Genomic DNA, 20,102 nt, shown 5'->3' on the forward strand with positions numbered 1-20,102 from the left:
CTACACTCCCAGAACAACAGACAGGTAACTGCCAGCTCCCCAGGCAGGGATGGAGCACACACACAAGCATACCGTGTATGTAGAAATGCAAGGCCCACAACCCGTACCCATCACCCACAACCGCTGATATACCCCATCGCACATATCAAAGGGATACAAGCCGCAATAGCAGCACAAACATACAGGCAGTCAATGACAGCGGCACAACCGCAACATCTCGCGTGGGAAACACTATCAGCAGCAGATGCATACCTGCATCCGTTGTTTAAAGGAATAGAAGAGCTATGTTACACATCCGAATGCAAAACGCCATCGACAGATGCAGCCAGGACAGGGACACCCTCATGTCGAACATAATACCATACCCAACACACACAATCCACGGCTAACACCACTGCGAAATGTACCTGACGCCACACATAGCGGCTGCAGTCACACATAACATAACACAATATAGACCATCTCCATGAAGGTAGTGCAAATAACCAACGCCCAGGCGAGGAATGAACCATGCCCCAGTTACGACGCATACTGTACGAATGGAGTAGATGCACAGGTGGTATGCGCACAAGTACACACCGAGGAACAGCTATTGGTGTGATGAACCCACATGTCGCAGGTGACGACGGATATAAGGATGACTCCTACGATATTCAAACTGTATGCTCATACCGAACCACAAATAAAAAACGGATCGAGTGAGAGACAACGCTATAGCGAGACTCGCAACGGAAAATGGAAGGAAACACAGGAAAGGTATGTAGAACCCACGAGATGTACTTGTGTGTAATGCATGATGTGTATGACGAAGCTGCACTGTATGTGAATGGTGTTTGTAAGTAAGGATACCTGTCCATAAAGCAGAGAGTGGTGAAAGGTGGTTATGTAGTGCTATCCTGCTGAGCATACCAACGAATGTGGACACCGTGTGCACAGCAGTGGGACATCATGTACACAGCCGGGATAACCCAAGGGCTGCCACAGGGGGGCATAACACAGAACAATGCCACCACCCGCCGATGCTGGCAGTGGATGTCCAACAAGGAAGTGCCACAGCAGGGGATAGGACATGTATGTATACTGTCACAGCACACATGTGTATGGGCATATACCGTCGATGTCATACGTAATGTGCGGCGACGTGCACGTATGCCTCGCAGTAGGGGTTACTATGTCAAGTATGTGTAATGTAAAGCTGTCATGGTGGATATGACAGACATCATACACAGTATCACAGGCACAGCATGCATAATGGAGTTATGGCCTAGTGTTATGTACACTAACAGGATATGTATGGCCTGTACATATGGGACAGAGTAGTAGCAGAATAGCCACCCGAAATGGAAGGAACACCAAGTAACCATGTCCAAACGATCTGTAGCAGGTGCAATGTGTGCAACAATGAAGTCCAGCAGGTCCATGTGTAAACACATGTGCAGTGTACACAGTAGTGTCACCTCCCCATGGTACTGTCCACTGAAGAGCAGAGGTGGATGTCAACTGCATGTCTACACAGTACTGCTGCTGTGGTGGTACCATGACTATGTGTCACCCTATCAGCAAGGGAGCTATCACATGAACAGTGCCACAGTGTGTCCCTGTGGGATGTGCACAGGACCTATGTTCCACAGCATGGTGTGTGTTGTGTCTGCGGAAGTAACACAGAAGCCCAGGCCATGCAATGTGGCATGTGTGCACATATGCAGGAGTGCTCCATTCACCCCGCCCACTGCAATTGCCATGTATGAGTACGACATGCATCACTAATGCAGAGGACATGGCCCATGTCAGAGTAGATGACACCCCTGTGTATGTGGTACGCAGATGAGTACAGATGTGTTCCCCGTCTGTCATCCGCATATGTAAGCTGTCTGAGCCTGGCATACATCACGGCATGATAATGCCGTGCCATGTAAAGTCGTAACCATTGTGGAAGGTACACCACGAATGTGTTACTGTAACCCTGCCCATGTGTAGATGTGTGTATGGCACAGGTACAAGGGCTACCTATGTACCAGCAACACACACAGTACAGATATGTGTGGCCCTGCAGATGTGTACCCATGCCACAGTGGAATATGGCAACCACAGCACCATGTGGGGCATGTGTGTGTACAGCAACCATGTACAATGTGATATGCATGTATGGGGACAGTATCCATGTGATACCCAGTGGATGACTGTTGCTATGCAAAGGTGATGTGCATGCACCATGTGTGATGTAACCTGACGCAATGACATCCACATGATGTATCTGCCACACCGACACCTGTACGGTTGTTATCAGTAAGAGCTGGAGGAGCTACAATGGTGCCAGGTAGGTAGATGTGGGATATCTAGGCATGGACAGTACTCTGTGACAGCATGTTGTGTATGTAAGCAAATAGTGAACATGAGGGGCCACATGACTGAGGACTGTGTAATGCCACATGTACCTGACATGTAGTAGGTAGCATGATATGCTTGCACCACTGTGTGTCCTGTCCAGGATTCATATAGCCTAACATCCTGAGACACAGGGTATGATGTGACGGTTGATGTGTACATTGCCAATACTGGAATGTGGAATGGTGCTGAAGGGCAATGCGGGGACAATGTCTGATCTGTTACCCTCTGTACCACACCAACCACCCATGCAATGGTATGACAGGTGGCCAGCATGTGTATGTGGTGTGCTGTGGCACACAGAGGCCTAACAAGGGTGCCAGTAAAGGCATGGAGGTCATCAATGAGTGTGTGAAGCACGGATGTGAGGACGTGCCCCAGTGCCATACTGAATGGTCCAGTCATGGGTGTATGAATGCAGTCCCACACGTGCAATGCAGTACCACCAATGTGTAGTCACGATAGATGCAGTAGTGTGGTGGTCAAGGTACACAACGTCCAAGAACAGGCTAGCAGTTAATTCAGTGGGCTGCTGTGGAGACACATACCAAACAGGTTGGCGGGACATAATAGCTAGGGAGATCGGAAGGTGACATTGGGACAGTGTCTTAGGACATAACGTGTGCATGGCAGTACCATGTATGTGTCCACAGGGACACTGCGATGTCCATGTATGGATTGCAACCCTGTAGTGAGTGAGAGTGTGTATTGTTGGTAGGTACACCATTGCCTGGCATGTTGCCAACAACATCTCATTCGGCAATGCCTGGGTGACTGTTATGCGCTACATCGAATGTGGATGTAGCCAAACAACACAGACATACCACCACACTGCCTGAGGGCCCACACTGCAATGTGCGGCAGTCCAGTGTAGGTAGCTAGCCTTGGAGCATGTGATGGACCACGAGGACCCACCATGACTGTCAAGTGATGCACCCCACACATGTGAATATACTCACCGTGCAACAGCCAGCACATGTGCCCATACAGCAGATGTGCATGGAACATGACTACCACCGTGGCGTCTGTGAAAAGGCCAGTACCGCCATGTCTCTGTGTGGAATAGCATGGTCTCTACCATTGCGTACATGTTGTGGAAGTGCACTGTGATATGTGTCAGCATAGTCACGTACACTGTCCATCTGCTGGGGTGCCATGCCATTAACCACCCCCATCAGCAGACGTCAGCAGACGTCAGTAGTACCGGCTGTAGAGCACAGGTACCATGTATGCTGCAATGGGTGTGTGTCCAGGGTGTGGCTAGCAGGGCCGTGAAGCATATATGTTCATCTACCAGAGGGGGGATATCCCTAGGTTTAACACAGCAGACACATGGAGGTATGGTGCATGCCGAGGGTAGTGTAGGTATGGTATGTGTTGTGTAATGTGTCACCCAGCTAGGTGGAGTGCATGACCAAGCATGTGTGGGTACATGGGAGTCCATACTAGGGAAGTGTGGGTTGCTGTCAGCACATGGCAGTAGCAGCTGTCCGAGGTGCAATGTACAGTATGACAACACAGCCAGCATGTAACCTGTGGTGTACAGTGTACTCTCTGTTGCGTGTTACAATGTGTCTAGCGGTCACAAACATGGGTATCCGAACATGGAGTACCTACGATGCATTGTGTTTGGAAAATATACAGTATGTGTGTAAAACACTGTGTGATGTGGGATCCCCTCACCTGTGTGTGCTGCAGTCCAGGTATGTGGCTGGGAGGTATGATCCCTGTACAACCTGGACTGGCAGGTGTGCTGTGCAGAGCACGGAGGCAGGTCCCAGGCACCGCAGATAAATGTCAGGCGTGCAGTAGTGTGCGTGCCTTGCTTGTGTGCAGCACAGTGGAAGGTGCAAGCATTGTCCCACATTACTGCATGCCGTGCCTGCCTGTTACAGCCCTGCTGGAGACAGACATGTGACACCGCCACAGAGGCAGCATAGCATGTGAAGATGTACATGTGGGCTCCACACCCTAGGCAGATGTCCGCAGGTCATGTGTGCCACAGTAGTGTGGTCGACCACGACTGTCATACTGGTCAGATACCACATGCCTGCATAAGTACAGTATGAGCATAGTCAACAGTCGCAGTGACAGAGTAGGCCAATGTACAGTATCCCCGTGTGCAGACCACTGCCTACTGTACACCTGGCTAGACACACACCCAGAGGGTGAATATACCTGTGAGCCATCACATGTCCCAGTCCACGTAGCCTGTACAATGCCATCACAGGGTGGTCACAATAACGTGTGGTAAGACAGACACGTTGTAGCAGGTGATGTGTCATTTGTGCATATGTTGAGTTGCACAGCTGTTCACACGTTTGCAACATATCGGTGCATGATGTATAGTGTAACATGATGTGTGGAACTGCACTGTGATCCACAACAGGGTCATCTGAGACAGGTGTATTGTGAATGGTGTAACCCATGGTCACACGGGATACACACTGGTGCTGTTGGCAGCCATGCTGGTGGCCACCAGTGGTGCCTGCAGTGGTCATACAGACATACTGCACACAGTGTTCTGGCAGGAATGTCCATTGTTGTGGATGATGTGTTGCTACGTGAAGGTAGGTGTGTGTTGTGAATGTTACACATCCAGATGTGACCATCTGGCGCAGTCATGGTCGTTGGCAGCATCACACACATCCACAGCAGTCAGAACCCTGTCCCCAGAATGGGTGTCAGCCACCCTCGTACTGTGTGACATATGTGCAGATGGCAGAACACCTCCCACTGGCTGGATAACAGTGTCAGCTAGGATGGTTATGTGATGGCTGGAATACGCCATGATAATGTACAATGCTGGTATCCCAATGAAGTACCTGGAATCACACATAGTATGCCATGGCTGCCATGTAAACCCTGTACAACAATGACTGCGTGACAGACACAAACAATGCATAGACATGTTGAACATGCACACATGAGAACACCCAATGAGGTATGTTGCACATATCGATGTACAACTGTCATCTATGGCCATAGCATGGATGCAGACGCACATGCCCCACAGGCAGTACCACGCGATGTAGGTAGGGGGGGCATTGCATGTGTACATGTGACAGTTGCTGTACTGCCACATGTCCTGCATAGCCGTCATGTAGGGGTAGCAGTGGTACGTGACTGTTGGACATGCCTGTACATTTGACCATGTCCCACAGGATATGTGTTACGTGTGTACAACATGTGTTGTGCCGTCATCAAGCTGTGAAGTGTACGGATGCCAGTGTACCTGTGTGACATGTTCTGCGATGGGTGCAAAGGCACGCAGTACTGCATTACATGCCCACATGCCCCACACAGGTGCATAGCCTGAACATACAATACAAAGAGGGTGTTGGATGATAGCAACTCACAAGAGGAGATGGGTATGGGTGGCAACCCACTACCACCTGTTATGCGGTGTGCATGTCTATGACACATTAGCACCCGAGAAGCTAGCGGTACATCAGTACAGGGTTGCATGCATATATGTTCACCAATACCCCTGTGTGTCCCACCACTGGCCCGTGGACAGACAGACACCAACACAATGTGCAGATTTGATATGTGCACAGCACATCACCAATGGCTACTGTACAACAGGCTTACTGTGTAGACATGTGAACAGTCGGTCTGCGCCAGCCACACTCAAACACGTTATGTGCTGAACCACACCAATAGTCCGGACCATGCCACAGACAGATGTGCATGCATCTGTGTATGTACGTCTGGGACTGTCTCCGGCATAGCAGTATAGCTGTGTCAGTGTTGCGAACAACATACTGAATGGGTTGTATGTGTGAGGGGTGCGTCATACGTGTATGGTCAGATTGACGATACCATCAGTGCCCCTGCTATGTGAACATCCCTGTCCCCATACATGGATACCTATGCTGTGCCCAACACCACATTCCCCGTGGGAGGGATGGCACTGTGCGGTGCACCAGCAGACATGGGGGTGGCAGCAGGCACTGGATGTAGACATATGTGGTACCCATGTCAGTCCAGGCAACCATCCATGTGCATGGGATAGCAGTGTGTGGGCACATACAGCACTGTGTTGAACAATATCGCAGCACATAGCACCTGTCAGGGTTAATGTGTATGCATGGATGTGCGATACCTGCATGCACCAGACACATCCCCACCAAGCAGTGTGCAGCTTACCTTGCAGAAGGCCAGTGTCCACACCATGATGATAGACATGTGTAATGTCCATATACACATAGCAATGACATATGGAATGGACAGCCACCCTGCCAATATCAGTACCCCCCAGGTGGGTCACATCCCAGTGCCATGTATGTGACATACCCTGCCATACCATGCAGCCCTGCCCAGCAAGGCTGCAGGTGCTATCACAGTCCTACATGGTGCGATGGACAAAAGGCACTTGCACTATCAACCGTCCACAGCAGTAATGTGGCAGTGATGCACCCTGTGGTGTTACAGGTGCTGTGTGTTGCTGTGGACAACGTGCGTGCACACATGCTATGCATGACCTTTCCTGCTAATGTCACATGGTTACACATTGTCCCATGTGTGTCACATGTGCAACACAGGTGAGCCGTGGCAGGTTGCCCAACACCCGTACAGTGCTGTGTGGATGTACATGGCACAACACATGCATGTACAGGTGTCCATGTGTATGTGTGCAGTGCCACCACTGACATTCATAATGGCCGCGTACGGGATGCCTAGTGACATATACACAGCATCCCGGTGAACAGTAGAACTATTGTCACATGGGGACCTGTGCCAACTGATATGGACACAGGTGCAGGCAGGTACACATGTCCACAGCAGGCTAACATCAACATGGTGCATGTACAGTATGATGAGGTGACACACAGATATGATATGAGACCCACTGCTCAATGGTGTGACGGCAACACGTCGGCTGTGTCACTGCCATGATGCATCGCAGAGATTACTGTGCAGATGTTGTACATGTCATAGCAATAAAAAATAAAAAGCTGGAAACAGCGCACTCAAACCGCACTTTATTAATCCACAGCAGAATAATCCTCCAAAGTTTAAACACCAAGGTTAACGCTTTAAGGCAAATGAATGCGTTTTCGTCAGCTAAAAGCTATGACTTGTCATAGCAATGTATGTCCAGCAGTATGCCAGTACAGCAGTGTAAATGTGACCTGTCAACATCATTATGGCTTACAGATAATGCCACGTTCCCGGCTGCCTGCCTTCAGCCGACAGGAGGATGAAGTGATTATACCATTGCTCCACAACAACTACGACATACTCTTCAGCCATGTGCCACTACAGGCACAGCAGCGTGATGACGTGTGGCAGGATTTGCACAGGAGGGTGAACAACGTGGTCGGCCACAACCGCACCTACCAGCAGATCCGCAGACACTGCACAGACCTAATTCGGCACGCGAAACAGCGTGCCGCCGCAATCGCCAGACAACAAGGTGGGACAGCTGGTGGGCCACCAACCCAGTCCCCACTCACACACACGGAGGAGCTCCTGGCCAGTCTGGGGACACCCAGGGAACAACATGCAGAAACCCTCGCTGCCATCGTGGAGGTGGGTGTCTCCCAACCAACGAGCCTGGAGCTGCCTGGTAAGTCAGTCTTGCATGTTTGTATGATAACTGACATAGGTGTGGGTGTCATAGTACACCACATAATGTAGCAACACATGCCAGGTATATGGCCACACAAGCTGCATACTACAGTATGCTACGTTGTGTTTGCAGACATGTGCATAGCACATGCTAACACACATGTGCATGATGTGACATGCACAGTGCTTACCATGGCGATAGAAATGGATAATGTGTATACTGTTGTGTTGCCCCTATACAGGTACCTCTGGCGTGTCGCACAGACATGGGTCTGTCGCAGGTGAGACCGTTGCTAGTAATAGGCATGATACGATGTATAGATATTCCCCATGTGTCCAGGTATGACATGCACACCTGGGTCTGCCCCAGTCACGGTATACAGGTTGCACCACCCGACACACACGCCACCCATGTACAGTAGATACAACCGTTAGTATAGACCGGCATGACACCACATAACCCATCGCTGTGATACGTGCAGTCAGCTATGCATACAATGGTGGAGGTGTTCCACAATGGCTGCATGTGTAGTATGCATCGGTATGCCTTTGCGGTACACACACAGTACCACATAGTGAGCTGTGATCTGGCCAGCACACAGGTGTTACCACTGTGACCTATGCCCCTGCATTGGGTGCACACGTTGTGACATGGCACATGACATGTCCCATGCACGTGGTGGTCTGTCCGCAACATTGTCACACCATGACATGACCTACGCATGACATAGCAGACATCCACAATGTCTGCATAGCCTTCGGGAATGTGACACCTCAGACTAGTACGGGTGTATGACACATGGGCCACCACAGGGATGTGTACACGATGCCCATCACACACAAATGTCCATGAACCAGACAAACATGGCCATGGGTGATACCGACAGGCATGTTGCCACACAGTACATCCGCAGTGGGTAGTCACCATTGCACCCTGTCCACACATAGTGCGGTCATAGCTGTAGTGGACCCCCTGGACATCTGATGTGGTACACCAGACAAATGGAATGCCTGTCTGCAGCCATTAGAGGTGCCACCAATGTCTACCATATACGTGCTGTGGAACAGCATGACTGAGTTGCAGACATGGCAATGCAATGCGTCCAGGTTACGCATCGCACAGAAACATACCTGTGCCCTGCTGCCGTGCAGTGGCACAGTGCCCGTACTCCCCACTGTACAGCTATGTACACAGCTCACACCAACCACACCTGCACAGACATCCTTGTTACACATGCATTCTATCTGTAGCCTGTACACATAACACTGCACTGTGACATCCGTTATGATGTGGTGCATGTGGTGGGACACCATTGTCACATGTACACATGATACCGCACATGTTTGCGGTTTACATGACATAGTGACGCCAGCCATGTGTACTGTTAACCCGCCCGTGGCCACACGATGTATCACGGTGATGCATGCAAACTACCATGAATGTGTGTACTGCAGGCCTACTAAAAGACACCTGCTTGATGTAGTGTGCACTCCAGGGCAGTATGCATGCTACCACTATCAATGTCTGGGCTGCATTCACTGGGCTGTGGTGTGGGAATGCTGCATGCCACCTGCAATATCACATGCATGATGTGTCTGCATGTGTGTGTGTCTGCGTGTGTATGTCAGCGTGTGTGTGTCTGCATGTGTGTGTGTGTGTGTGTGTGTGTGTGTGTGTGTCTGTGTGTGTGTCTGCGTGTGTGTGTGTGTGTGTGTGCGTGTGTGTAATGTAACCTACGGTATGTCTTTGTATTCACAGGTGCTGTAGGTGCGTTCCCCTCCTGCGGTCCATCTGATGCTAGTGTCCCCACAGATACTAGCGGTGATGACCATGTGCATGAGGCACAGGCAGGGTCATCACGGGCAGAAGCTGTGCCATTGGATAACATCCCACCCATGTCCCCTTCATCTCCGCACATGGTTCAGATGCCGACACATACCACATCACCATTGCCCATAGAGGAAGGACAGTCAGCATCTGTTGGCACCGAGCAGGAATGTGTGGTGGCTGCAGATGGTGCGGGTACACACCATGTTGCCAGTGTAATGACTGGTGATGTGCCACACAGGCATGTGGCTGGTGCTGCTCGTAGGAGGAGCACTGGTAGACATGCACCTGCCGTACAGGGTGCAGCAGCTGGTATCACCAGACGCATGTTTCAGAATGTAATGGTGGCACAGGCACGTGCCGAACGGCAGAACCAAGAAGGGCAGAGGCTGCAGAGGGCCACAATCCTTTCCTTAAATGAGAACATCCAGTCACTGGCGAATGCTCAACAGCAGCTTGCCGATGTTCTGGATAGGAGATTAGGTGAGATGGTTGGAATCCTTGACCGAAGCATGTCAATCTGCGAGCGTGAGCTGTCTGTGCTGGAACACCTGGTAAGGGTGAGGCGTAGGACACGTGGCCGTAGGCCAGCAACACCACCTAGTGCAGGTCGATGTGTGCGTACCACCTCTCATGCCCACTCACACAGTGCTGGTAGCAGCAGCAGTGCAGCTGGTGCTACACCAACAACACCAGGACACAGCAGGCCACGTGGACGTGGCCCTGGACGGTCCCAGCATGGACACGGTTCCAGTGTACATACCTCCACCCGGTAGTGCCCATGCGACCCCAGGCAGGCACGGGTCACATGGCCGCAGGCGGACACAGTGAGCCGTACAACCTGCACTGTACAGTCTGGGGCTGCCAAGTATACCCCGTGTAGGCATCACAGATGGCTGAACTGTGTACACACATACCCACACACAGCAGACACACCTGTAGGGCTCCACCACATCCACATGCATTCTGCACAGTCATGCCCAGTAAATGCACAGGCCCTTACACACACACATGATGTCATCCATTGGTACAGCTTATGCCCCTGGCACACATATCACCCTGGGCATGTGATGAAGCCTCTGCCGCAGCACCGTGATCCACACCATAGGTGCACGGTTATGCAAACATATTCTGATGCACAGGGTGGACAAGATAGTGAGAGGTGTATGTGATACCTGTGTCCGCATAGTACGCGATGTGTATGTTGCGGTGGTTGTGTATGACAGGTGACAGGTGCGTATGTCACATGGGTCATGCACTGACATCATGCAGCAGACATACCATGTAGTGCAGGTGCAGCATTCATTGTTCTGTGTACACGGTATGCGTGGCGGTTACATGTGTAGCACCATGTTGGTTCAGTTAACCCGTATGCCATTATGGTGTACTTGCATGTGCCTACTGGGAGCACTGTTATCAGTCCCCCATGTGTAGCTGTGGGGTACCCACAGGCACATCTGGCAATATCAGCATACCACAGGTACCCGCAACCTGCATGGACCCCTACATAGGTACATAGGTGCACATGTACATACCTGGCTATGTGCCCTACGGCATGTGTAAGCCTAGCCAGAGTGTGTGTGGCTGTTAACACCCCTTAGGATGAGGATACCACATCCATCGGTCTGCTGTCTCTCTGTCCAGCAGTGACACAGAGATGATGCCTGGCGCATACCTACGATCACACATCCACACGTCATGATTACTCTTGGACAAAGTCAGTCAGGGGCTCTGCTTCACATGGGCTGGGAATCCTCTCCATGTTGTAGGGGGCCGCTGGGCGTTGACCCTGTTCCCCCAGCACGTCCTATTCATGTTCGTGTTGAGGTTTCTGACAGTCGCTTCTGTGCCTGTGTTTGCTTGGAGCCTAGGAGGTGGAACATGTCCATGTCACCCAGGTCGGACATGGCCGTGTATGTCAGGCACAGATCACCACAGAGCAGACGTGCTGGGAAGGTATACAGCCAGAGTCCCCTTGGTCGGGCAGAGTGTGACACATGTCTCAGCACCTCTATCCCTGTGTTGTGGAACGTTTGTGGTCCTTCCGAGTGCTGCAGGTGTCAGGTTAGGTACATCCCAGATGTGGCATTGTACGCAATCATTGGTCTGATGTGTGAAGTGTACAGGGGTACAATGGACTCCCCTGATGTGGATGTGATTCCTTCCTGACCAGGTGGCCACAGTGGAATGTTTTCCCAACCACATTGGCATTGTGTGTGTCGACAGAGGTTACCGACAGGTGTGGTACCCATGTCCCTGAACACGTCCACCATGTTGAATGGATTACCACCTACATGTTACGTCGGGGCGAACATGACCAGTTATCCATTTCTATGAGGCCCCAGGTGGATGTCCGTGTCAGATGGGGTGTTGGGTATGGTGGCCGGTGTGCAGTCATCTGCATACCTTGTCTGCCACAATCCCCCTATGTTTACATGCACATTGGAAGGTTGAATGCCGAACAGGAGGGGGCCCAGGACTGAGCCCTGTGGGCCTCCACTCGAGACCAGCTTGGAGTCTGACATGGCACCAGGAACACAAACCCTGTGTGGTGTGACCTCCATCCAGTTGGCAAACCATCGTGTGACATATGTCCCCACATGTATGCTGGCGAGCCTTTCCATGAGTCCCACGTGGAGTGTGGTTTGAACGCTCCCGCCAGGTCATGGTGGTCTGTGCAAACTGACGTACCCCCATCAATGGCCTTAGTGACTCCTCCAGACAGGTCGAGCAGGTTAGGGAGGCAGGATCTGCCCTTGACTAAGTCGATGTGGGTATGTTCCGGTATTGGCTGTACACCACTGTCTGTATTTATGGGCCCCAGTATGGACCTCCCCACAGCTTTGCAGACAAGGCATGTCAAGCTGATAGGGCAGGAATGTCTACAGTCCATAAGAGCACTACCCTGGCGTAGTGGGACCACAGCTGCCGTACGCCATCCAGCGGGGACCCAGCCCGTAGTAAGCCTAAGATGACACAGCGGCCTTATGTGTGGGGCGAGGGCCTCAATGAGGTTGAGTGGCACACAGCCAGGGACACCATCTGGGCCCATTGGTGCTGTGTTCACCGCATAACAGATGTCAGTTCACTCCTGGGCATACGAGATGTTTGGGAGGCTAGACTCTGGTGGGATGGATACGTCCCCTCTTGGGGGGGGGGTAGATGTATGCATGGAACATGTCCGCTGGTTTGTTGACAATGTCTGTGGGTTCAGTGACCATTGTACCATTCTGGAGTAATTCCGGGCATGACTGTGCGCTCCCACCCATGTCCCTATCACAGCTAAGGAAGGCCCTATGGTTGTCTCATGTGCCCTCTGCAGTACCACTCCCACAAGCGGCCTTGGATGATTGTATGTGTGACCGTATGTTAACGCCGGTATTAATGAGTGATGCCTTCCCTGGTACTGATATTGCTCTGTCATGTATTAGCTCCAACTGTTGTTGTACAGTTTGTCAATGGCTGGGGTCTACCAGACCATGTGCCTGCCTTTGGTGGACAAGGTCCTGATGTTATCATTATTGCTTGGTGCAGACATCCCTGGGGGTGCTCAGAGAAGGCATTTGTAAGGGTTTCAGCAGTGTGGCCTGTGTTTACCACTGGCCTGGAGGCCTTGTAGGGTACCACACCGGTCGTATGACGTGTGTGGTTTGCTGTGGAGAGGTCGTCACTTACGTCTCCCATGCCGGTGTTGGGTGCAGGATGCGGATTACCAGTGGATACACTATATGGTCTGACATCACCATTGAGGGATGTACATCCTGTGTGGAGCATATCCTCCCCATGTGTGATGATCAGAACTGGTATACGTCCCCCCCTAGTGGGTATGGTGCATGGGTGTTCCACAGCAGTCAGGTGTATGAACACCTGGGACCTGTGGCGTAGGGTGTTGTGTCCTGGGTAATGTTCTCGGTCTATGTATGGGTGGTTGATGTCACCCAATATGACGGTGTTGTGAGAGTATGCACACCCACCAGTGTCCTCAGGACGGCTGTGCAGGTATCCTGGGATTGGGAGGGTGGTCTGTAGCATGCAACAAACTGTAGGGCGGTCCTAACCATGGTTAATTGCACCTGGGTATTCCCCGCTGCTATGTGCATCTCTGCCAACATGGAGGTGTGTGTATCCATCATGGAAATGGGGACTCCCCCTCCTTCTGTGTTATGTCCGGGTTATGGTCCTGAACGCGTGATATAGGGTATGACCCGACAGTGCTGGGGTGCTCTCAGCAGCCCTGACCAATGTTTCAGTCACAGCACTGACATCGATGTCCTCCATACTGAGGAGGGCATTTGAGGGTGTGCAGCTTGGCTGTAGACCACTGGCAGTGAGCTGTATTATCCTGTGTGTTCTCCACGCTTGTAGTGTGGGGTGGTAGGTTTATCATTCCAGCCGTGCCTGCGGTGAGCACTGTGGGGTGGCAGGTGCCTTTGCCAAACCCTTGTAGACCAGGGGCGACAGCTGCCAGCCATACCATGCGAGGGGGTGTGGCGTGCCAAGCATGTCATCCCAGGTAAATGGAATCCGGATCCCCTCAGACTGACACCGGTAACCAGGACATTATCAAGGGTGACCACATTGAGCCAGTGTAGTGGCATCATACTTGATGAGGGTGGGATACTGCCCAGGGTCAGGGACATGCCGGCCTGGGCTACACAATCTGAGTGGCCCTCTATGTGTCCTGTAATGTATCCCAGGGTGGTATGCCACCAGACGTAGACACCAGCATGGGCAATGACCGCGTCATACCTGCACATGCTGCGGAGTGACCTGAGTGCATGCGTTATGTGGCATATTCCAGCGCCTGGCAGGCAGCCTACTGTGATCATTCCCTTGTTCAGTATGGTGGATGGGACGTCGGTGTGTCTGGCAGTGGCGTCACCCATTACAGGTGTGTCTGGCAGTGTGTGCGTCGCCTTTGGGTCTCTGCCGGGTTAGCACACTGACGTTGGGAATCATGTGTTGCATGTCCTATGTCTTGTGGAGGCAGTAGCTTGTGTGTCTGCTTCAGAGGGCTCGTTAGGTTCGTGACATGTCCTACAGTGCCTCCAGGTATGTCTTAGTGTGTTCATGTGTTTGATTAGCATTTGCAATAGTCACATGTGACACTGGGTATGTGGTGTGCATTGTGTCCTTCCCCTCCCGCGTGGTCTTGCCGGTCATGGTTGGGGAGAGCACAGCCCCCTGTCTGGCTATATAGTTGCGTCTGTCACATGTATTATGTTCATTGTGGGAGGTGCGGCTTGTCCGTGTCCATGAGGCACCTGTAACAGTGGCCAGGATGTCCAGATTCACCATCTGAACAGGAGAGGTCGCTAGCAATTGACCCGTCGACATGCCAGAGGATGTGAATGCATTTGCTGCGTAACCGGGTCAGAAGGCACCTATAGGGAAGTGGGCACACAAGGGGATTCTAAGACAGTGTAGTACTCCATTGAGTATACATGTACTTTATCTGTGTGGGAATACTGTGGGAGCAGGTGCAGAGCTTTTGTGATGTAGAGAACAGACAGTCGGGAATGCAAGTAGAGAGGCCATACACATAAACCTGCGGAGCACGGAGCCGGATACAGTGTAACGTTGCTTACACGGTACATGACGCACATGTCCACACATATACTGCACCTGACGCCTGTGGTCGGTGCCACAGGCTACGGTGGACAGAGACATCACATACATGGCATGACACAGTACAGGTATGGTGACATTCTGCGGGTGTCGTATGCAGTGTGCTGGCTACTGACCGCAGGTGTCACCTGTGAACTGTGGTGCACAGTGTTCGACAGTCGGATGCTGTACCAGTATAGGAATATTCCCACATTCGCGGGGCGTACACCTCTATGGCACACACACCATTGTGTGCAGATGGGGACACCTGTCTGTGTGGTCGGCACCCTCACAAGACAATGCACCGACGCGCAATGTCACAGGGGGTGGTCTTGCACAGGTGGCCAGTAAGGCTCACAGGTATGGAAATGACAGGGCTGTACAATGCAGCACCACTATGGGATGTTCACCCTGTGTGGTCAGTGTCCAGTCACAACACGATATCTGCATACACCCTCTCAACAGGCAGCAGACATACACACATGTCGACACACCGACATGGTGGTGGCCACACATGTCTACACGGAGGGATGACGTGTTGCATGTACTACACCATCCACATCGGTGCACCCCACACTGAGGTAGGTACAGAGCTCTACCATGGTGTACAGTGATGTGTGGCACGTGGCACATAGTTACCCCAATCTGTGGCATACATGGGCACACATTCCTGCACACATGTTGGTGCTAGGAATGCCACACCTGCTACATGGGATTTGTGTAGGCGTGCAGCGGTATGTGGTGCATCCTGCGTACTACCACTGTATCCGGCATCTGTGCCAATATCTGCACTTGGGTGGTGGTAGGGGTTACAGTGGCAATGTGACATATGGTCAAACCCGCATGGCTGATGGGTATGCATCATGGCAGCGCTGTCATGTAAAGGCGACATAGCGGACTGTATGCACATGGCAGGGTAGGACAGTGTGTGACACACCTGTGACCAGTACCTGCACACATGCATGTGGACAGGTGTTTAAACAAATGGTGTACACACAGACTGCCATGCGTGCTGTTACTATGCCACCATATGACGGCCCCCATGATGGGTATGCATGTGTGAGGGGGTTGCAACTGTGTTACGGACACCAGACACCGCCCCTGCATGGCTGCACCGTGCACAGTACATTTGTCACATGTATCCCCTGTTGCCATGTGTGTATGCATTGCTACGTTGTGACATGTGTGTCAACATGCATGGAACATGGACTGTGGTTTGGTATCACAGCTGTCACAGGCAAACTGTACAAGGGTATGTGTCCCTGTGAACACCGCCACACCCTGTAGGGGGTGCATACCACAGACATGTGTCCACCTTCCCTTTGTGTGTGTATTACCGCGTACGACTGTGTCATGCATGGGGTCCATCACAGGCCTCGTATGTGTCCTGCGTGCAGTCCATGCACACAGCCTGGAAACCACATATGTGACATATCCAGACATTGTTTCACTGTGGTACAGCTGCAGTCATGTGTCATACCTGTGTCAGGCCTGTGGCATGTGTGGAGCACGCCTGTCCGTGTATACTGGTATGGGTGGACTACATCACACCTGTGGGATCATTGATAGTACATTTGAACTCTGCACGACGGACGTACACCACCACATAGTCTTCTGGACATATGTCACATGCATTTTCTGGACCGTGAGGCATACTGCTGCACCGATGACAAGGTGCTGGCATAGCAGCTACAGTGTTCACTTCGGTGTGTACATGTTCAGCCTGCACCCATGGCGCCTGTGCTGTCATCTGTGTGTGTACGTGTGACTGCATGTGTGTCCACCCTGTGCGTGTGTATGGGTTTACCTGGCCGTGACTTGCAGTGTGTGCACTCTGTCTGCATGCCAGACGGCGCGTAGCACATACTACGTGTGTGAGCATGGCCGGGTCGCTGTTGTGTGGCTGGACACACATGACGGTCCACAGTCTGCCTCCCATGCCGTCGCCCCATGTGTATGCATGTCTGCTCTGTGCCGATTCTAAGTGTCTGAGCATGCCCAGTGAGCAGCTGTGTAGATAGACACACAGTACAGTGCACACCGCACCCAACTGCATTGATACCCCGGGTGCATGCCTGTTTCCCCTTCACAACTGCCACGTCTGTGGCATGGCTGGGTTGCTGTTGTGTGGCTGGACACACACGACGGTCCCACAGTCTGCCTCCCATGCCGTCGCCCCATGTGTATGCATGTCTGCTCTGTGCCGATTCTAAGTGTCTGAGCATGCCCAGTGAGCAGCTGTGTAGATAGACACACAGTACAGTGCACACCGCGCCCGACTGCATTGATACCCTGGGTGCATGCCTGTTTCCCCTTCGCAACTGCCACGTCTGTGGCATGGCCGGGTTGCTGTTGTGTGGCTGGACACACACGACGGTCCACAGTCTGCCTCTCATGCCGTCGCCCCATGTGTATGCATGTCTGCTCTGTGCCAATTCTAAGTGTCTGAGCATGCCCAGTAAGCAGCTGTGTAGATAGACACACAGTACAGTGCACCCCGTGCCCGACTGCGTTGATACCCCGTGAGCATGTCTGTCTCCCCTTTGCAACCGCTAGGTGTGAGAGGCATGGCCAGTACACCTGTCGGGGGTACACACGACAGTCGGCACCGATGTCTGCTACTAGGTGTGTAGCCATGGCCAATGACATCCTGCATAGCCATGGTGACCATCCAGGTGACTCATATGTGGCTGTCATGCCACATTGGCTGCCTACATCCTGCACGCTGGATGCCCTCTCATAGGGTATACTGTCATGTGGTGCATCCCGTATTCATGTCGTGATGTACTGCTCCGTAGCTATTTGGTATTCCCGACTGCAGCACTACCGTGTTACTGTACGGCCACCTTGGGATGGTAACAGGCTGTGTGACTGCGCACTCTGTCTTCATTCCCTTTCGGCCGCATTGCCTCTGCAGATGATACCACCCACCTAGGGGTATGCCTCCTGACAGTGCTGTGCTCAGTAATCCTGGTAGCGCGTTCTGTAAATGCTTCATGCTGTAGTGAGTTCATGTAGGTAGGCGTAGGTTCGACTCTCGGCCCTTCCCTGTGTGTGTGTGTGTGTGTGTGTGTGTGTGTGTGTGTGTGTGTGTGTGTGTGTGTGTGTGTGTGTGTGTTTCCAGCTGCCTCTGCAGATGAACATGCTTTTAGATGCTTCGCAACACATACCTTGGCTATTGCCAGCTATTATCTTACGGGTGATGTCACCCGCCTAGAAGTATGCCTCTGACAGCGCTGTGCTCAGTAATCTCGGTAGCGCGTTCTGTAAATGCTTCATGCTGTAGTGAGTTCATGTAGGTAGGCGTAGGTTCGACTCTTGGCCCTTCCCTGTGTGTGTGTGTGTGTGTGTGTGTGTGTGTGTGTGTGTGTGTGTGTGTGTGTGTGTGTGTGTGTGTGTGTGTGTGTGTGTCTGTTTCCAGCTGCCTCTGCAGATGAACATGCTTTAGACGCAACACATACCTTGGCTATTGCCAGCTATTCTCTTACGGGTGATGTCACCCGCCTAGAAGTATGCCTCTAACAGCGCTGTGCTCAGTAATCTCGGTAGCACGTTCTGTAAATGCTTCATGCTGTAGTGAGTTCATGTAGGTAGGCGTAGGTTCGACTCTTGGTCCCTGTGTGTGTGTGTGTGTGTGTGTGTGTGTGTGTGTGTGTGTGTGTGTGTGTGTGTGTGTGTGTGTGTGTGTGTGTGTGTTTCCAGCTGCCTCTGCAGATGAACATGCTTTAGGCCGCAACACATACCTTGGCTATTGCCAGCTATTCTCTTACGGGTGATGTCACCCGCCTAGAAGTATGCCTCTAACAGCGCTGTGCTCAGTAATCTCGGTAGCGCGTTCTGTAAATGCTTAATGCTGTAGTGAGTTCATGTAGGTAGGCGTAGGTTCGACTCTTGGCCCTTCCCTGTGTGTGTGTGTGTGTGTGTGTGTGTGTGTGTGTGTGTTTCCAGCTGCCTCTGCAGATGAACATGCTTTTAGACGCTTCGCAACACATACCTTGGCTATTGCCAGCTATTCTCTTACGGGTGATGTCACCCGCCTAGAAGTATGCCTCTAACAGCATTGTGCTCAGCAATCTCGGTAGCGCGTTCTGTAAATGCTTCATGCTGTAGTGAGTTCATGTAGGTAGGCGTAGGTTCGACTCTTGGCCCTTCCCTGTGTGTGTGTGTGTGTGTGTGTGTGTGTGTGTGTGTGTGTGTGTTTCCAGCTGCCTCTGCCGATGAACATGCTTTTAGACGCTTTGCAACACATACCTTGGCTATTGCCAGCTATTCTCTTACGGGTGATGTCACCCGCCTAGAAGTATGCCTCTAACAGCGCTGTGCTCAGTAATCTCGGTAGCATGTTCTGTAAATGCTTCATGTTGTAGTGAGTTCATGTAGGTAGGCGTAGGTTCGACTCTTGGCCCTTCCCTGTGTGTGTGTGTGTGTGTGTGTGTGTGTGTGTGTGTGTGTGTGTGTGTGTGTGTGTGTGTTTACAGCTGCCTCTGCAGATGAACAAGCTTTTAGACGCTTCGCAACACATACCTTGGCTATCAGCGGCCATTCCTTTACGGATGTTGTCACCCACCTGTACATGTGCCTCTGACGGTGGTGTGTTCGGTGGTCCACGTAGCGCATTCCATACCTGTGTCATACGTTTGTGCGGTTGGGTATGTGGGGGTGTGGTCAATCACCATGCCTGCCACATGTGTGTGTGTGTCCATGC

The sequence above is a fragment of the Protopterus annectens genome, chromosome 4.part1 (assembly GCF_019279795.1).
Source record: "Protopterus annectens isolate FY-2018-M chromosome 4.part1, PAN1.0, whole genome shotgun sequence".
NCBI lineage: Eukaryota > Metazoa > Chordata > Ceratodontiformes > Protopteridae > Protopterus > Protopterus annectens.